The 19696-nt window shown below is 46.5% G+C and overlaps 1 protein-coding gene across 1 annotated transcript in view; it reads left to right on the forward strand.

The window, feature by feature from the left end:
* The window catches only part of HIVEP3 (human immunodeficiency virus type I enhancer binding protein 3), a 291528-nt gene that overhangs the window by 1165 nt on the left and 270667 nt on the right, over positions 1–19696 (forward strand). Inside the window, exon 2 of the mRNA XM_014949186.1 lies at positions 1249–1358. The gene's annotated coding sequence lies outside the window, so the exon portion shown is untranslated. The remainder of the gene's footprint in view (positions 1–1248; positions 1359–19696) is intronic.

Here is a 19696-nt window from a genome sequence, read left to right on the forward strand (position 1 = left end):
GGATCCCTCCGGAGCTGAGCCAAAGTGGCGTTAAAAAAAAAAACAAAAAAAAAAAAGAAAACCCCCCCCAAGCCTAAACACCAAAACCCCCCTTTTCCCTCCAGTTTTGGTGGCCAGCCCTGTGCCCACCGCTGTGGTTTGCCACCAGCAGGGACCCGGGGGGGAACGGGCAGGCACCGATGCTGGGCTGCTCCTGACATTTCCGCCTGCGAATGCCCAACCAATTGGCGAGGCTGGAGCAGCGACACATGAAATATGATGATTTTCTGCTGAAGAGGAGGAGGAGGATTGCTAAAAAAAAACCCCAAATCCCACTCCTCGAAGAATGCTTTATTGCTGTGCCAGAGCTGCTGGGTTCAAACTTTGCAGCCTGATCCTTAGTTTGATGGGAAGCACTTGACAGAGCTCCTCTCTGCGTGTCATTAACCCTCTCACACCAGCGCCTGGGACGGAAACTGTTAATACCTAAAAATTCAGTCGCCAGAAATTTAACCCTGATAAGGAGCGGCCGCACAACTCCCTGAACCGCATCCAGCAGCTGCTCATTTTTATAATGACTGTGCATTTATCCCAGAGCTGAGTGGCAAGTTTTCCGTTTATTATTATTCTCCCAAAGGAAAGGGGGGGGAGATCCTATTAAAAAATAAATAAATCGTATAATAATATTCACCAAGAAAGACGGCTTGTGCAAACCACACCTCCCCCTGCTCCGACTGTGCCGCCGCCACTGCTGCTTTATTAATTTATTTGCGCCGTGAGTGACAGTCCTCCAGAAGTGATAATTGGTGCACTGTATCTTTAAAAGGTTAAAACCCTTTTCAAAAAGGCCTAGACTCATAGTGGGAAAAGACAAGAGAGGCTTTGGCTGGCTTTGGATCCAGAAAACAGCTGCTGATTAGAGTCTGCGTCTTCAGGCTGAATTTATTACATATTTTTCAGCAGCAGGGATTCTAGGAGGAAGCTTCCGTTTGGGTTTCTTGATCGTGGTTTATTTTTATTCAGAGGAATAACAGAGGAAGGATTTGTTCCGGCTGGAGCATGCTCACAACCTGCAAGATCTCCCATTATTAAACTGCCTAGTTTGGGCTTTAATATACATGTGGTGGTGGTTTTTGTTTTTTTTTTCTTCCTATTAGCGTTATTATTATTTGGCAGCGTGCATCTCTATTTTTTTTTTTTTTTTTTAATAATTTATTTTGAAAGGAAGCTGATCTCGTAATGAGCTTTCTCCTTCCTTACTTGAAACAGGTGCTAATGAAAGAATGCAAATAGCACCGGCTGAGCCGAACATTTCATAAAGAAGGGAACAGCCACCGACCCAAAACGGTCCGGGATCTGCCTGCCGGCACCCAGCAAAGGTAGGCACCGGGGGCAAAGGGGGGGGGTCGGTTGGGGTTTTTTTTTCCTGTTGTTCTCGGCGTTGGGTGTTTGCAGGCGGTATATTTTTCTCCTCCCTCCCTCTCTGCGGGTGCACAACCGGACGGCGAGATTCCATTTTGCCTCCCGAAAGGTGTCAGGTTGCCCCCGAGACGCTCGCCCGCCGCACACCGAGTGTGCGCATACAGAGATAAATATATATCTACGTGTGTGTGTGTGTCTGTGTGTGTGTGTGTGTGTGTGTGCATTCCCTGGGTGGCCGGGCTGGCTGGCGCGATGGGCGAGCTCCCCGAGCCGGAGGTAACCTTAGCGGTGTCAATCAGCCCCCAGCCAGCCTGTAACCCTGTCCCCGCCACGCTCCCGACGACTTCCCTCCTGCTTAATTAGCCCCGGCTGTCGCATGAATTTATTGTCGCTTGACAGCAACTTCATTTTCTCCCAATATACGTAGATTAGCGTTATAATTTTTTTTATTTTTATTTTTTTTTATTTTTGCCGGCGGGAGGCAGGATGCCGCGCGCGATAGCGATGTGCGGGATGCACGGGGGCGTGCAGAGGGACACGCGTCCCCCCGGCTGCCCCCCAGCCTCTGTGTCGGCGGAAAAATGGACACGTTGCTCCGTGGGGAGCCCTCGTCCTCCCGGGGGGACGCCAGGAGCCCCCCCGTGCCCAGGCCCTGCGCCGCTTCCCATCCCGCATGTGTGTTCCCTGCGGAGCACAAGCAGCTGTTACCTGATGTTACGGCATGTATAAACATATTTGAATATATACCCATCTATATTCCAACCCTCCTTTTAACAGCTAGATCCCTGCTGATGGCTGAACCCCCTTCTGCCTCCACAAAGCTTTTCTTTTTTTTTTTTCCCCCCCTGCCTGATTTTATTTGATTCGCTGGGGGTAAGCTCTGGGATGTCATCCCCAGAGGTTCGTCCTTGGCTGGGAGCTGAGTTTCCCCCCGTGCCCAGGTGGAGGCAGCTCCATCCGTACCTGCCCGCTCTCCGGGTTCTCTGCCCGCTTCCCACAGCTCAGCCTCGCAGCAGGGACTGCAGTGGCCTCTCCGAGGGCCAAATCCAGCCCTCACTGGCATCATCCAGCTCCTTCGCCTGAATCGACCTCCGAGAAGGCAGAAATTAGCCCCTTTGTCTGGAAGTTTGCATTTGTATCTCCATGTGTGCAAGTGAGTTTGTGCAATGTATTTCTTTTCTCGGCGTGCGTGCAAGATTATATGTAGATTTTTTTTTTTGCCCGACTGCTGACTGGTAAGGAGAGGATCTGCAAAAAGTTTACATAATTAATTGTGCAAGCTGAGGGTGGGCAGCACATGAAATAAAATACTCATTTTATATAAACAATCCCTTGGGGCTTCCTCGAAAGAGAAGTTGTGAATCTCTAGCCTGACAGATAAAAAGTAATCAAAACTGGATATGCAGTCTGATCTGCTCCCCCCCCCTCCCTGTTTCTGAAAACAAATAATTTTCAGTTAGGGGTTTGGTATGAGGTGCATGTAGGAGAATGTGTTTAAAATATGTTTTGGAGCCAGCAGTGGGGAACACTCCTAGAAGCCTGGTTTTTGGCTGGGAGCGGGACTGTGGGCTCCTCGTGTCCCCCTCGTGTCCCCTGCCCTCCTGCTCTGCCAGAAATGGCAAATGCAAATGGTGATGGGTGCTGGTGACCCCCATCTTTGCGCTTTGGGATGCAAAGAAAAAAAATTATTTCCCCAAATCAGTGATGCTCAGCTTGCACCAGGGCTGCGTGGTCCTGCAGGGATGGGACTTTCTCTCTGGTTTTCATGCCGTGCCAGTGAAGGAGCGTGCCCAGTGCTGCAAGTAGATTTTTTTTTGCCTGACTGCCGACTGGTAAGGAGAGGATCTGCAAAAAGTTTTGTAGATTTTTTTTTTTGCCCGACTGCTGACTGGTAAGGAGAGGATCTGCAAAAAGTTTACATAATTAATTGTGCAAGCTGAGGGTGGGCAGCACATGAAATAAAATACTCATTTTATATAAACAATCCCTTGGGGCTTCCTCGAAAGAGAAGTTGTGAATCTCTAGCCTGACAGATAAAAAGTAATCAAAACTGGATATGCAGTCTGATCTGCTCCCCCCCCCTCCCTGTTTCTGAAAACAAATAATTTTCAGTTAGGGGTTTGGTATGAGGTGCATGTAGGAGAATGTGTTTAAAATATGTTTTGGAGCCAGCAGTGGGGAACACTCCTAGAAGCCTGGTTTTTGGCTGGGAGCGGGACTGTGGGCTCCTCGTGTCCCCCTCGTGTCCCCTGCCCTCCTGCTCTGCCAGAAATGGCAAATGCAAATGGTGATGGGTGCTGGTGACCCCCATCTTTGCGCTTTGGGATGCAAAGAAAACAATTATTTCCCCATATCAGTGATGCTCAGCTTGCACCAGGGCTGCGTGGTCCTGCAGGGATGGGACTTTCTCTCTGGTTTTCATGCCGTGCCAGTGAAGGAGCGTGCCCAGTGCTGCACTCTGATTTGTTTGATTTTTTCGGTCCTTTTTGGACATTGCAAGTCCTTCCAGCTGCAACAGAATACGGTGGGGGCTGGGGGTTGGGCTGATCTTTATTTTTCCCTCCCCTCTGCCAGCCTGTGTGCTCGGCGGTATCTCCGCAAACCAATGCCATGTGGGAGAGCACTGCTCGACTCCAGCCCTGAGCTCGCGCTCTGCTCAGCCTGGTTTGCATGAGAAGCCTCCTGAAAAATCCCAACTGGGTGATGACTGAGGAGGAGAAAGGAAAAGTGGCATTTTTCCTAGCAAATCATCTCCTGTATAGGGCATGGGCTTTTGCTCGGCTGCCTCTGGGGCCATGAAACCCTTTGTGTGTTGCCCGGCCCAAACTCTCCTCCCAGCATCTTGAGCAGGACACGGCGGATCTCGTCTCGTGCTGCACCAGAGCCAGCGTGCTCCTCTGCAGGGGTGGTGGCACCTGAATCCCGCCAGAAGCTGCTCTTCTGTGAAATCTCTGTAATGCCTTGGGACTGGTGGGACACAGTGGCCCTGCATTCCTCTGACTATTAGCCTTTCATCACCTCCAGGGAAAGGGAAATGAAACTGTTGTTCTCCGAGGCACTAGAGCCCAGGTCATCTGACAGTATCGTGCTTGCAAAGGATGCTGTTCATTATTTTGCTTGAAATAGTTGTAAAACTCCTATAAACATACATGATGTGCAAGGTCATGGTTTTCAAATGGCTCTCCAGCATCTTGGCTTGTTTCTGGTAAAGGTTGTGGTTGTTTCTTGTTTCTTGTTGCTGGCTTGTTTCTGGTAAAGGTCTGTTCAATTGAGTTATGTAAATGGGGATATTTGCTGGAAAATTGAGATAGCTGTGGATGGGCCGAGAAGTTTTATGGACCCCTGGAGGAGCCCATGTTCTGAGTGCCTCCTCTTCAGATGCACTTTAGTTTTGGATTTCCACCTGGCCCTGGGCTGGTCCAGCAATTACCAGAAATCTCAGCTCTCTCTGTTCACGTTGTGGAGCTGGTGAGGAAGGGATCAGTGCCAGGAGAGCAGGAACATAATATTGACCTAAACCCATCATTTTTAATTGGACCAGCTGGGAGTGAGTCTTTCTGCCTTGTGCTGGTAGGAGCACAAACCACTCTAGGCTTCTTTGGGGATAAAAAATATCTCCTTTCTCCATGTAAAGCTAAATATCTGCAGCTGGCTCAGTTAAGGCAGATGTATAATATGGATTAGTATGGATGCACCAAGGAATAGTTCATCCCAGCACACTGATTTATTTAACTGTTTAAAGGCCCAAATCATTATCTGAAGAGGATCTTCAAAAATATATAGGAGGGCTGGCTGTTGCTTACCCATATTTAACCATATTGCTGGCCTTACTGAAAAAGGGATGTCAGAGTTTGTAGTCCAAATCTCTTCATTTAGTTCTTTAAAAAGCTCAGAAACTTTTATGCCAGGAATGGAAGCGTAGCAGCTATGCAAGTCATGGATTTGCTCAACTCTGCTCTCGATGGTGAACTGAGGTGGGGGGAAAAAAAAGCAGTGTGGCCTTTTTTTGTTCCCATTTAACCTTTCTGCGTCTTACTTTTTCTTGTGTGTGGGAAATGGGGAGGAGGGAAGGGGGAGCCATTTGGCCAAGATCGCAGTATGAGTCCCTGGCAGATTGGAAATACAAGTAATAAGTTTTGACTCTAAGCTCCAACTGCAGACAGCAGCGCTCACTATTACTATTTTTTTTAGATGACTGTTTGCTGGGCAGACACTGGTGCTGTAGGAAAACGTGTAGGAGAATGTATTTTACTGTATAGATAATCCTTTATTTTTTTTTAGATGACTGTTTGCTGGACAGTCTGCTGGTGCTGTAGGAAAATGTGTGGGAGAATGTATTTTACTGTATAGATAATCCTATGGCTAGATGTTTTGATGCACAGATGATCCTTGCTGGGAGAAGCAGGAGCAACCCCAGCTCCTGAGGGTGCTGTGGTGGCGTCGGGGCTGTTTGGAGGTGATCACCACAACTTGTTGATGTTACCAATGACTTAACGAGGCACGTTGCATGTGGCATGGCCACCTTGGGCTCTGAGGGCCGCGTGTGAAAGCGCTCATGGCTGAGGGACATGGGATGCTGCTGGCATCCCCTGGGAGCAGAGTGAGGGAGGAGCCCCAGAAATAGTTGCTAGGACAGTCCCCAGGAGGAGCCCAGCTGCTTGTCCCAGCGTGGGGTCAGTCTGGATGGGTTGTTATGGCCCAGGACACCCTAATGACCCTGACCGTAATGGTCGTGGCTGACCTGCCTCTCCCTGCAGCCGAAGGAGGAGGATCCCACAGCCCTGATCATCCAGGGCTGCTTGCAAGCTCCCTGTGTGGGACTCCCAGCAGACTTGAGACCTTCAGATGGGTTGTGCACCCCTTAAACAGCCCAGATTCTCCAGTGCAGTGGAGAGATTGCCTCTTGCTTCCCCTCCCGTGTGCCATCCTGTTACTCTGGCAGTTCTTGATGTGGGATGCATCAGCAACTCTGGAAGGAGCCTGGTCAATAAAATCTGGTGGAGGAGACAACTGTGGGTGACTGGACCACCTCCTGAGTCTCTGGAGGAAGGGCCCAGGGCTGCTGCTGACTCACGGTCCCACTTTGGGGGCTGCCAGCAAAAAGAAATGAGTAACCCTGATGTAACAAGTGATCTGCTGAAACTCAGTCACCACAGAATTTATCATTCTCTTAAAGTGCGAGTGAGAAAGGTGAGCACCGCTCATGATGATGTCAGGGATGATCTCAGAGTCCTTCAAAATACACTCTGCTACAAAAAAAGATTCTAACCTGCTTTTTTAGTGGCCTTCAGAGTTTATGCATATTTTATATATGCTGGTGGTAGCTACTGCCAAGTGATGGATTTGAAATCAAAAGGCCTAATACATTTGAAATAATGTTTACAATTGGAGCTCATACGGCCTTTTAAATGATTGTTCATATGCAAAAGAGCAGACCCCTGGGACAGGCTCAGCTGTGTGAGCATCACCCCTTCCTGCCCCGGTCCCTCTTATCCATGTCCATCCTGTCTCATCTGTGTTTCAAAGGCATTTCAAGTCCTCACTAGCCATTTCCCCTTTGCCCCTATATTTTAGTCCTTGAAAACAAATTTATCATCCCTCATCTCTCTCCTTATGGCCTTTGCCTGATTCTGTGTTGGTTGTCACAGTTCTGTATGTTGTGCACATGTTCACCCTGGTTTTGGTTGTTTATAAGTCATATTTTCAATTTTTTTTTTTTTTTTTTTTGAGGTCTTGGCATCATAGTGAGTTTTATGGGAGAGTGAAAACTGCTGAGCCAAACAGGTTGTTTTGTTTTTAATGACTGTTCAAAAGCAGTTTGGCCAGGTTTCTTCTGAAAACTATTTGCTGCAGAGAATTTGTTGCTAGAAATGAATTCTCCAGATGACCCTTGTGCAGCGGGGACATCTCCAGTGAGTGCAGGCGACTTCTACCTCACTGATACTGGCATTTGATTATAACTTTGATTAATTCATTGGACACTAATTTTATGCAGCAGGAAAAAAAAAAAAAATTGCTACCTGGCAAGTGAAGGACGTTTACTGTGCACCCGGGGCAGATTGAAGGAAAATATTTAGAGTGGCTTCGTGTCTCCGAACAAGACGTGGTGCTGTGCCAAGAGCAGGCGGCTGCGGGGGTCAGACCACCCACTGCAGGGGTGGACATTGATCCTGGGCCAGCTTCAGCAGCGAGGAGAAGGTGTGTGTGCGGCTGGGGGCCTGCGAGGTGCACGGGGGCTCCGTCAGCAGAGCAGGGAGTGCAGCCTTTAAATAAATAAATAATGTAATGAATGGAAGGTATTGCTGTTATAGCCAAGGGAGTTGCTTTTTGGAGTGCTTGACAGGCTGAGAGAGTTGGGGGGTTCAGCCTGGAGAAAAGAAGGCTCCGGGGAGACCTTGGAGCCTCTTCCAGTCCCTCAAGGGGGTCCAGGAGAGCTGGGGAGGGACTCTGGATCAGGGAGGGGAGCCACAGGAGGAGGGGGAAGGGTTTGACCCTGAAAGAGGGGAGATGGAGCTGAGATGTGGGGAAGAACTTGTTTGGTGTGAGGGTGGTGAGAGCCTGGCCCAGGTTGCCCAGAGAAGCTGTGGCTGCCCCATCCCTGGACGGGTTCAAGGCCAGGTTGGAAGGGGCTTGGAGCAACCTGGTCTGGTGGGAGGTGTCCCTGCCCAAGGCAGGAGGTGGAACTGGATGGTCTTTAACGTCCCTTCCAACCCAAACCATTCCATGATTCTATGATACTATACCTGGCTTGGTTTATAGTGAGAGTAAAAGACGTGCTTCTCAGTTTGGCCAGAAAATACATTATTTTACTCCTCAATTATGCTGTGGATTAAGCATCAGTGGGATTTAGTTTTCCTTTTTAAGCCATAGTGACCTGGAAGCAAAAGTCCTGTTGAAAGTTGAGCTCCTAACACATATAACGTATAAAAAGATTCATTTTCCTCTGCCCTCTGCACGCTTGTGTGTCCGTGAAGTGAGGCACATGTACGTGCTCTCCCAATGCTGGGGGATGGTTGATGGTTGGGTTGATGCTACCCAAGGTTTCTTGTGTCTCCCTGCACTACAGGTGGTTTAAGACAAGAAAGACTCCTTGTTTCTCTTTTTACAGAAACGATTACTCTGTAGGGCAAAAACTTTGTTCCTTGGCTTCAGTTCCTCCTTGGCCCCTCAGCAAATGCCTGTGCCGTGGGTATTTGTGTGGAATGGGGTAACTGGCACGCTGGTGAGCAGAAAGGTGCTCTGGCTGTTTGTGTAGAGTCCAGCTTTGTGGGACCCTGGTCTTGGTGGAGATTCCAGGTTACTCCATCATACAGGGTTTGATGACAAAATCTGAAAGGAGATATCCTTCGGTGAGTTGTGCAAAGAGAGTGAACTTGGGCAGTCCAGAGGGGACAATGTACTTGGCTGACCACGGACCATTAAGGAGGAGGCTGGGCTGTGTTCATGGGGATGCTGTTGGGAAGAGCTTCATTCTGGTTTCACCTCTTATTTTCTACAATCTGTATTTCCATGCTCCAATTTCAACTGGCAGGGATGGATAACATAAATAACAAGGCATTACAATAATGTAAATAACAGCAGAACTTAAAAGTGTCCTGGAAAACCTGCATAGGGACTACCTGGAAGGTAACTAAATGCGCAGAGTAGCTAATTTGCCTGGACAATTGGGCTTATTGATGGATGCAGCAATGTGACAAGTTATGATAAAGCTCTGTTATTCATATGCCTGCAGCTGGAAGTACCTAGATTCCTTTTGCCATTGAAATTTTGGGGTGTGATGGGGGCACATACCCTCCCGGGAAAACCAGCTCATCGGTTCTGGCGCTGCCGTGCACTTCCCAGCGCTGTCTCCTGGTGCGATGTTCTCACTTATGAAGATTTTTGCCAATCATGTGATAACCCTCAGATAGGGAGGACTCTAAAGACGCTGTAATTAGTCTGTATCCATAGTCATTCTGCACTTTGTTTTGGGATGCTGTGTACGCCTTTGAGGCACGAGGCCATCCCTGAGCAGTCTGTTGTTCCTTACAAAGGAAAAGGCTGGGAAAATTGAAAAATCAAGAGGCCAATTTTCTCAGTTAACTGTACATAACAGGTTTCTGTTGCTTCTGTTGCTATTTCTGTCAGCATTTATATGGTTTTTTTCTCAGTCATTTGGATTTTGCTCAGCATTTGCCACTGCACAAACTGCTCGGGGACTGCTGCTGTCTGAAGAAGCATAGTCCCAAGTCAAAAATACATATCGGGATAAAAATCTCGTTTATGAAAAAAAACAACCTTATCTTCTTCTCCATGACTGAATAATCATAGAATGAAGTTGGTGCTCAAGAGCAAACTGCAAAGGTGGGGGGAGAGAGAGGACGCTCACATCAATATCACATAAAGGTTGCAAAGTTAAGCAATCAAAATCTGGAATAAGCAAGTGTTAGGTTGAATGTGTGATCGTAACTTCCTTTTGTCTGTGGGGTGTTTATCAGATAGAACGCAATCTTGTGTTATTTACAGCTTTCAATAAATAGATATTTAAGATAAGCTCGATCATGTAATTAAAGACTTTTGACACATGGCCAGATGCTCTGCCTTTATGTTTGTGTAAATGAGAGCCGAGGGTGGCTCTGTACCACCCGCCTCTGCTCCAGTGCCTAAAAAAAAAAAAGGTTTTTTTGTCCCAATATAACTGCATTTTTTGCATGTAGATGGCACAGAGGGATGGGACTGTCTCCTCCCCAGGGCAGAATGGGAAACTGAAAATTGTAGCCATCTAACTTGCTCAAGGAGACTAGATGTGCTTCTGGAACTGTTTATAAAAGGTGCACCCTCGAACAGGAGAGTTGCCAGGGTTTTCCAGATGGTGTTTTGTGAAGGGAATTCAAGCTCCCCAAGGGACGGGTGGTGACTCCATCCTTGAGAACTGCTCTCCAGGAGCTGGGGCTGAGCTTTGCTCTGGGCTCCTCATCTCACAGGCTGGGTGGGACCGAAACTTTGGTTTGGGGCTGAACCGCAGGTCTGGAGCAGACCTTGACCCAGAAGCCCTCCCATGCCCTGTGAGAAGGTGACATGGTGGAAATGGGACTGGTAGGAGGTCTCACCAGGGTCGCAATTGCACAGCTCAGGGTGCAGGGTTGGAGCAAGACCCAGAGCATGGAGAAGTGAGCTCTGGGGACTTTGGGGATGGGGACTTAAGGAAATAAAAGTGCTTCTTGGAGCTAAGAGCTCAGCACCTCAGTGCAACAGGTAGTTAACCTGAAGTGTGGGGCTTGAGCACGTTCCTTGCAAAAAATTTACTTGAGTGGGGATAATTTTGTGATGCAAAGATGTAGATGAGCAGAACCCTTCCTGGCCTCCTGGAAACACCTTCCTGGCCCTTGTGTGTTTCAGTACACCCTGCAATACAGAGGTATTGCTCCAGGCAAGTACTTGTGTGACTAATTGGGGTCTTGTTATTGAGTTTTTCCAGCACTACATGGGCACCTTGGACTTCATTTTCCCAGAGGCAGCTGTGGGCTTAATCCTACGAAAAGCATGACAAAGGATACAATATTTTGGTGATGCAAAGCTGGAAATAAGAGTAGAAGAAAGAAGGAGAGGAAAGCCGAATCTGTAGGAATTATACATTGGCATGTTGTCTACTTTTTCTTAAGAAGATGGAATTATTGTATCAAGTTTTTGTGTAATGTGCTATTGTACCTTTTTTTTCATTTTTCCTTTCTTTTTTAAAGACAGACTTCTTGGTGCTTTAATTAGGACGTGCCGCTCCTCTCAAACTTATGCCAATAGAGGTCATCCATAAACTCAGTATTTGTAGACTTTGTACTGACTGCCTGACTTCTAGTGTTGCAAACAAAATATTTCACTCCTGTGTACATATTTTTGCATTTGCACCATACTAAAATCCATTAAATGGTACAACCAGCTCCCAACAAACAACCCCACTTGCTTTTTGGGGAATGTTTTTTAGCAGTCTAAACCCTTTTAAAACCTTAAAGCTGCATAAGCAGCTTAAACCCATCTAAAGCCTTAGATCATTTTAAACAGCTTGTGCCAATATAAGGACTTAGATTATCTTAAATACCTTAAACAGATCTAAAGCTTTAGTAAAAGAATTTGGCCAGTCTCAGATTTGGTTGATGATTTGATTGACTTCATGGGTCTTGGTGACCACTGGGTGACTCTGCCCAACCACTCCTCACTGGAAGATGCCCTGATTTTCTCTATCTTGTGATTTTTACAAGTTAAATATTTGATGCTTTGACATGTGAACGCGGCATTAAAATCTGGATCTGTAACCTTAACTCTGCCCTCATGCTCAGGTTATGATCATCTGTAACTTCTGTACATGGCCTCAGGTTATTTTGGCTAAATATGTGTCTAATTTGCAGGAGAAAATGAGTTCTATTACACCAGTTGAGGATTTTCAAAGAATCATGAGTGCCCAAACTGCCCTTTGCAGTCTGAGTTCTTATGAATTGCTTATATAGCTTTGAAAAACCCATCTTAAGATGTGGTAGCTTAATTAAACCTCTTTAAAAATGTACATAAACAGAGGAATGAGCCCAGACTGTGACTTAGGATAATTTGGACATTCTCTACTTACTGCCTGCTCCTCACTACTGCATCCTCATGGTGTTAGTGTAAGGTTGGATTCTTCCTTCATTTTTGCAAGGGAAAATCAAAAATAATTCAGGCTCAAAAAGTCAGGGGCTTTTGGTTTTTTCCTAATTTAAATTAGCTGGAGTTTCACTTCTGCACCAGGAGCCCTGAAAGGCTTAGTTCCTTGCTTTCCCTTAGAGCACAGATTTCTGAAAGCTGAGGGATCAGCAGCCCCAGGAATATTTTCTTTGGGAGATGCACCGATAATAACACTACAGCAGTAAGAAGACACCGTCAGTGAAATTTCTCACTCGAACTCCTTAGCTGAGAAAAGTGACATTTATCTTTGTCGGGAGTTTATATTAAAACAGGTGGGTTTTTGCGGCGGCGCATGCAAAGCAGCATTAACCTTAAGCTCTCTTCTCAGTTACTGTAGTGTGGGAACAGACCCAAATAAATGGGAGATGAAAATGTGACAGTTCATAGGAAAGACTGACCTGGAACAAACCTGGTATCTCCATTCGTCGCCCTCATGGGCTCTGCCATGTGCAATATCTGCTTTCCAATCTGTCCTACGTAGCACTAAAACAGATGCACAGAGATCACATCACATACTGACATTACGAGGAGTCAGTGTTTTAGGACTTGTGCGTATAAAAACTACTTTAACTTGCAAGAAACTTTAGAAAATTAAGAAAAAGTTTCAGTTTCATTTTGAGAGACACGGCTGTTTCTTCCAGCTCGAGTGTTAGATCGCTAACCGGTTATTCACAGTGCAGCTGCTAATAAGTTCTGGTCTCCTGCATTTTATTCACTTAATAAATTAATGTATTTATTATTCATAGAAATAGTAGGTGAGTGCTTGCTCGAAGGTGAATTGCTTTCTTTCAGCCTGCCAAGCTCTGAATTCTCTTGTAGATAGTATCATTCATACTTATAGCAGGAAGCCTGAATGTTACCTTAGTATCTCTGAGAATATCTAGTGGAAAAATCTGGAATTTTACAAAACGCCTATTTTTCAAAAAAGTAAATTAACAAAACCCAACATTAAGTACATCCAGAAATTCCTGGGGGTTACACAGTGCTGGAGATTTTAGGCCAAGCCTGGCTCCTTGAGCGACTCACTGTGGGTGCAGCTCTCTAGTACATAATTAATAAAGTTCCTTTCCTTTCTTAGAATATCTGGCCCAAGGAGTTCAGGATTAAGTTTGCTAGAAATGTAAACACATTGCAGCTGGGTAAACCGCAGCTGAATCAGGGCAGAGAGCAGAGCAGCTTTATAAATCTGATTTTTCCTTTCTGACTGGCTTCCCCTGTCTATAACCCAGTGACTGGGACAGGGTTTCCTTCTCTAGGTGTCCCACAAAGCCCTGGATCTTTGCACTGATGATCTCAGTGCCCTTCTCTGCTCAGATGAGATGGGACGTGCTGGTTGCTGCTGGGGATTTTTCCTTCTGCTGCAGAGCTGAGCTGGTTTTGGAAAGGGGCTGGGGCATTTCTTCCCTCTTGTGGAAACCCACAAAGCGCCTGCTTCTTTGCTAGTGACAACTTGGTGCAGTGACTTCTTTTTTTCACTCAGCTTAGCTGTTTTTCCCTTTTTTTACCCTTATTTTGCTGCAAACTCCAGAGTGGTCTCAGCTCTCTGTGCCTCTAATGGGAGGCTCGAAACAAAAATAAAGCAGCTGGTGCAGACACCTCCTATGGCAGCCTCTTGATCTCAAAGGTGCCCATCCCCTACTCTGCGCCATTGACAGAAATGAGAGAAAACATTTCCTACAGCCAGTAATAATAGAAAAATGTACAAACCTCATGAAGTTCAACAAGGCCAAATGCAAGGTCCTGTACGTGGGTCGGGCCGATCCCCAGCACAAATCCAGGCTGGGTGGGAATAGCTGGAGAGCAGCCCTGAGGAGAAGAGAGGCTGATGTAGGCAGTGGAGGTGACAGGTTTCCAGTTTTCCTTTCTCCCCAGTTTGTTCACACAAACTGCAGGCGTACAAAGAAGTGGGTGTTAATGCACCCGTCAACCACGTCTTCCTTGGAAGGGGTCCTGGTTTCCAAAACCATCCCCATCCAGGACAGCATTTAAGCATGTGCTTGCCTGTAAGTGTGTGTTTAATTGCTGTCCTGGATAATGTGGTACTTAATCGTGTTCATAAATGTTTTTCTGGTTCAAGGCCAGTGTTAGCATCCTGTGGGTTGCACTGCTGCCATGTGAGGAGCTGCCGGTGGTGGATGCGGCATTCCAGCCCCATGGAGTGTGGATGGGCATTGGGCATGTTATTAGCCCTGAGGAGATGAGCAATGGGTAGGGAAGGAGGCTTGAAGCTCCCCAGGAAAGAAGAAATCCATGCCATTTAATGGGGTGAATTGGCAAATACAGTGAGCTGCAGAGGGTGATTAAAACACACGGTGTTTGTAGCAGAGAAGGATTTGTAACGTGGATAGATTCGGGTGAGGATTAATGAGCCTTTTCAGCTCTCAGCGACTTGCTGAAACTCCTTTAGCCTCATTTGTTTGGAGACCTAGTCAGCAGCTCAGGGCTTCTCCCAGACTTCTTCGAAAGCTCCGAAGTGTCTGTCTGCGCCCAGGCTCAGGCGTGCGGGGAAGGGTTTGTGTTCAAAAGGAATGTGTGAGATGTGGAACTGAGGGCTCGGACCTGCCTGGGCACTGACCGTAAAAATCTGTGCAGAGCAGGGAAATGCAATGGCAGAATATTTCCAGTATCAGCTTAAACTACTTTTTCTCCATATTAAAACCTGAAAAGTTGTGTGGTCTCTATCAGGAGGAGCATCAGGGTGTCCCAGAGTGCTGCTGGGGGGGCTGGGCTGAAAACACCTGTGTGTCTACCCCAGGCACCCGGGCAGGACACGTCCCTCCTTTCCTTCCTTCTCTCGCTGACAGCTTTGCTGAAGGCTGTTTGCAGCCCAAATGCAGCTTTATGCAAAAACTGCTGATGCTGCACTGGAGCTGTGCATTGTACTCTGAGAAAAGTTCCTCCTGGCGTGGGATGGTGCCATGATGTGCCTCCAGGTCCTAGTATGAGTCACAGCATCACACTTTCGCTGAGGTGCCTGATGTTGACCCCATAATATATACTTTTTTTGGAAGCTGAACAAAGCTCAGTGCTGCATCAGGGCTGCAAAGCTTGTGAGATGCAAGGCCAGGTGGCAACCATGTCACCCTCTCCAGAAGATGTAAGGATGAAGAGAAGCTGAAAAAGTCAGCTGTGCCACCACCATGCACAAAGACCACATGTGTCAATGCTTTGTCACCTTGTCCTCCTCTTTGTATGGTGGAGAATGGTCCATTTTATGGCTGGCCAGGTTTTATGAGGCCAAATATACTAGATCAATGTACCAGAAGGTTGTCAAAAACCTCGTGTCAAAAGTGAGGACTAGCCTGGCTGGTGTTTGAACGTTGGGAATTAGAGCTAATGAATTCCCAACATTACTGGGACAGAGATGAGCATGAGAATGAGTGGGCTCAAAAGGTTTGGGCATGTCAGGAGTTTAGGTGGAGTTTTTTTATGCAGGGAGGTTGATGCGTGAACCAAATTGCAGTGGGAACAATTAATATAAATTATTTTTAAAAGTGCTTGGACGTAAGGACAAATTCAAAGATTACAGCTGATAACTTCAAAGAGGAAAATCACTCCATTTGCATTTTATGTCGGGGGAAAGAACATTCTCTAGTCTGGAAAAGATGCTCCTTTCTTGGAGCATCTTGGACTTGGGGAGTATGTGAAAATTTGAAGTCTTAAGGGAAACTGGCTGCATCTCCTCTTTATGCTGAGTCATAAAACTGGGACAAGGAGGTCACTTTGTCACTAATGGGCAGCGCATTTAGAGTTGGTGAAAGGAAATAGCTCAGCCAGAGCACAGGATGGAGTGCTGGAGGAGAAGAGATGAGGTGGGAGATGTACCACCAGTGGTGGAGGATGCTCCCATGGGCACAAGGTCAGCTCTGGTCCCAGTAACTTACCTGTGCTGTGGTTTGGGTTGCAAAGTGGAGATTCACCTGCTCACCAGTGAGCTTAATTAACTAGCTGTGAACATCAGGCAGGAATTTTATCCTCCTGCAGGGTGTATAGGAGTGAACGGTGGTTGGGTATGACCCTGTTTCACTTTCCTCAGGGATTTGTCACTGCCTCCAGGGGAAGATGAGCTGGTGGGTCAGTGCCTTGTCACCTCCGTTAGCCTGATCCTCCATTTCAGTTCTCCCAGTAATGGCAGGGGATGTGAGTTGATGGTAAGTTGGAAGGTATGTTGGTTACCTTCTAATTTCTGCTGCACTCCGTGTTCTTGCCCGGGTTGAAAGCACTCATGTGAGCCCCAGCTCATCGAGGTGAGGTGAGGTTATGCACAAACCCAAACTGAGAAATTTCATGTTAAAACCCATGCTTTCATGCCATGCGTTGTGGTGTCTTGGTGGCAATGCTGGTTGTACAATGGGTGCCTCAGGTTTGGGGCCATCCCATGGATGCCTGCAGGATGCTCCCACCATTCTTCAGCTGGGCTGGACTGGAGCACCCCACAGAAGACTCCAGGTCTATCTGGCTCCTCTTGAAACACAGTCCATCCATTTCTACCTTTGCAGAAAGTCATACATTTGGGACCTGACTTTGACCTGCAGGCTCTTGGCCAGGAGGGATTTAGGTGAACTGAGAGTTTTGGTCAAGGAGGAATACATGGCCCACACATACTGCAAAAGCCAGACCAGCAGCCCTGCTGAGTGATGTGTTTGGCAGCAAGGGGGCCAAAAAATGTCCTGGGAACTGGTTAATGCAGGCAGGGACACAGACATGTGGCAGCATTAGCATCAGGAAGAGGATTAGTCAGGTGGGGAGGACAGCTACACACCTGTGAGCATGAAGCTGCACTGATGAACTCCTGTAATTAAGAGATTTAGGAGGCTTGAGTTGTACCTGCACCTTCTTTGTAGCTCTGGTCTTTGCTTTCTTCAGCCCACCTCTCTCAAATGGCGTTGCCAAAGCTCACTGTCCTGTTTGCTGGCGGTGGGATTGGAGGATGGGATAGGAAGAGGAGCTCTGTTGGCCCAGGGAGTCAGAGCAGCCTCTCTCAAGCACCCAGACATCGGGGGTTATGTCTGAGTGGCAGCGGGAGGGAAAATTTGTTGTGACATTGAGAAGTGTAGCTGGCGCTAAGGACAGGATGCTGTCACGGGGAAAGGGTGAATCCTGAGGTGGTCACCTGCCACTCAGCTGTGAGTTAGAGAAAAATTCCCTGCTTTAGTGAGTTCAAAAAACCTCAAAAAGAATGAAATGTCAGAGTAAAAAGGGAATAGATGTGTTATCTCCTGGTAAAATAACATGTTAGGTTTTTGTCCTATCTGGGGGGCACCTCATAGAGTCTGCTTTTGCATCTCCCAGGCCCAAAGGAGATGTGCCGCAGGAGTGACTGGAGAAGACAGATGGGGGTTTTGTGTCCTCTTCCCTGATTAGACATGAAATCCCCCAGAATCCCCCACATCCTCATGGGACAGGGTGAGAGTTGTTGTGTCCATCTTACAGCTGGAGCACTGGGGTGTCAGGAAGTGAAACGCTGGTGCCAGAGGGGGCTGCGGAGTGAGGCCTGCACTTGCACCCCACATTTGCAATCAGTTTTCTTAACCCAAAGATGCCCTTAACCCTTCCATGGAGGCAGGGTGCAAGATGTCCCTTTATTTTTGCTGTTAGTCTCTATAATGGGAATTTAATACTCTCTGGGCTCTCTGCTATTCTGCAACAGAAAAATTTATTGTAGGAATAATTGCCTGTACATGAAATAAAATTATTTTCTGTCTTTTTTTTTTTTTTTTTTTGGTACTGTGGAAGCAGCTTGTCTTCCCCCAGCTTCTGCCTTTGCGTGTTTTCCTTGGGGAGGTACCTACAATCTTTTAATTATTGACCGTGTAACGCAGGGCAGAGTGACATTATTTGTCAGTAATACAATACCGGGGGAGCTGCCCTCCCCTCTCCCTCATTTTTCTGATAAGCACATGAACCCTGCGCAGTGCTGCGTCCAACCAGCCCTTCCCTTTACAGCTCCCCATACCTGTGCGTGGTGCTCACCTCCCTCCCCTCGCACAAGTAATTAAGTGAGGTTTAGCAAACGAAGCTCTCACTTCTGCTGGGTGACGTCGCCATGAGGCAGCCTCCCTCGTTAGGAGGAATTTACGTCGATGAAGCTCGGCTGCATCATCTCTGCTGTAAGGCTGCCCGGATGGTTGCGTGGATGTTGTCCATGTCTCTTTGTGCTTTGTGGAAATAAATCGGAGGAGTCCCTGAGCGTGCAGCTGAGTCACCTTTACGTGTGAATTGAGTCTTGGAGATGACACATCTTCTTGTCCCATTAATTAAGAAGAGACACCTCATGGTTAGGGCCAGGCAGGAGATGGGAGCACTTGTGGGTGCTGCCCTGATGGAGCTGAGGTGGGAGAGGACATAGCGCCCATTGCTGGTAGTGGGGACCCTTAGGAGATGGTTTGGAGGTGACAATTTGGGTACATTCAGTGGGGTTTAGTATCTCTGCTGGCCATGGCACCCTGGCAGCAGAAGGAGATGTTCAGGGATGTTTCTTAAACCTTGTCGTGGCAGTAGTTTTGCCCATCTTTGTGGCACACATGTAAGAAGGGTCAGTGTGAAAGCACAAAGTTTATTTTTAAGTTTTCAGCATTAAAAGAGAGTTATGTTACTCTGAATTACGTACAGACATCTTAGTTTTCTCAGGGTTTGCAGGACAGCGTTGCCTGGAGGCCAGATCAGACCCATGGCTCTGCAGCCCATCCGGGCATGTGACCACAGATCACCCTCCTTCTCATGAAACAAACCTTAAACCATGAGCTATAGGGGGTAGAAAAGAAACACAATCAGGAAGGGGTTGCAAGATATAACAGAGAGTAAGATACTGGGGGAAAAAGATGACTGTGCAGAAGGATGGAGTAGCTGGACGAGTGTTGTCCTCTGCAGAAAGAGAAAGAGAAAACAGCAGTAAGATCCACTGGTTATCTCAGAAAAATTTATAGAGAACAGAAAAATAGTAAAAAATATTTCAATTTCCTAAAAGTAGTATCTTCTGAGTAAAAGGTTTTGCCCTTTTTGCACTTTGTGTTACTGTGCCCATAAATATGCTTTTAACTTGGATTTTTATTAAAATAGCAATGTTCTGTAAAAAACTATTGTATTTTCTGAGCAAGTTTCTTCTAAGCCCACAACCAGCTAATGCTTCCTTTTTCATCCTTTGTGCCACATTATCCTATAAAATACAACTAAATACTGTTACTTGTTCTTGCAAATGCTATAGTGTTCCTGGTATATTTATTAAGCTCTTGGCTTCTACTCCAGTGACACTGATTGCCAATGCAGTAATGGCACTTTTTTTTTTATTTTATTAAAAAGTGCCTTTTCTTTTAAATACTGAATGCTGTCTTCAAGTGATATTTTCCATCATATCACACTTTTTTCTTAATTACCCTTGCGAAATGAGGTAAGAACCTGCCAGAACAGAATGGTATATATTTTTTAATACAAAGTATAAAAAAAAGTTTATACAAAGTATACAATTTTTTAATATATATTTTTTATACAAAGTATAAAAAAGTATACAAAGTATTAAAAAATACTTTTTTTTTCCACAAACTATAAGGCTGGAACAAAGGAAAGCAAAAATGTTTCATTTCTTTCTGCAACATCCAGAAAGTTCACT

The sequence above is a fragment of the Calidris pugnax genome, unplaced genomic scaffold (genome assembly GCF_001431845.1).
Source record: "Calidris pugnax isolate Ruff unplaced genomic scaffold, ASM143184v1 scaffold174, whole genome shotgun sequence".
Lineage (NCBI taxonomy): Eukaryota > Metazoa > Chordata > Aves > Charadriiformes > Scolopacidae > Calidris > Calidris pugnax.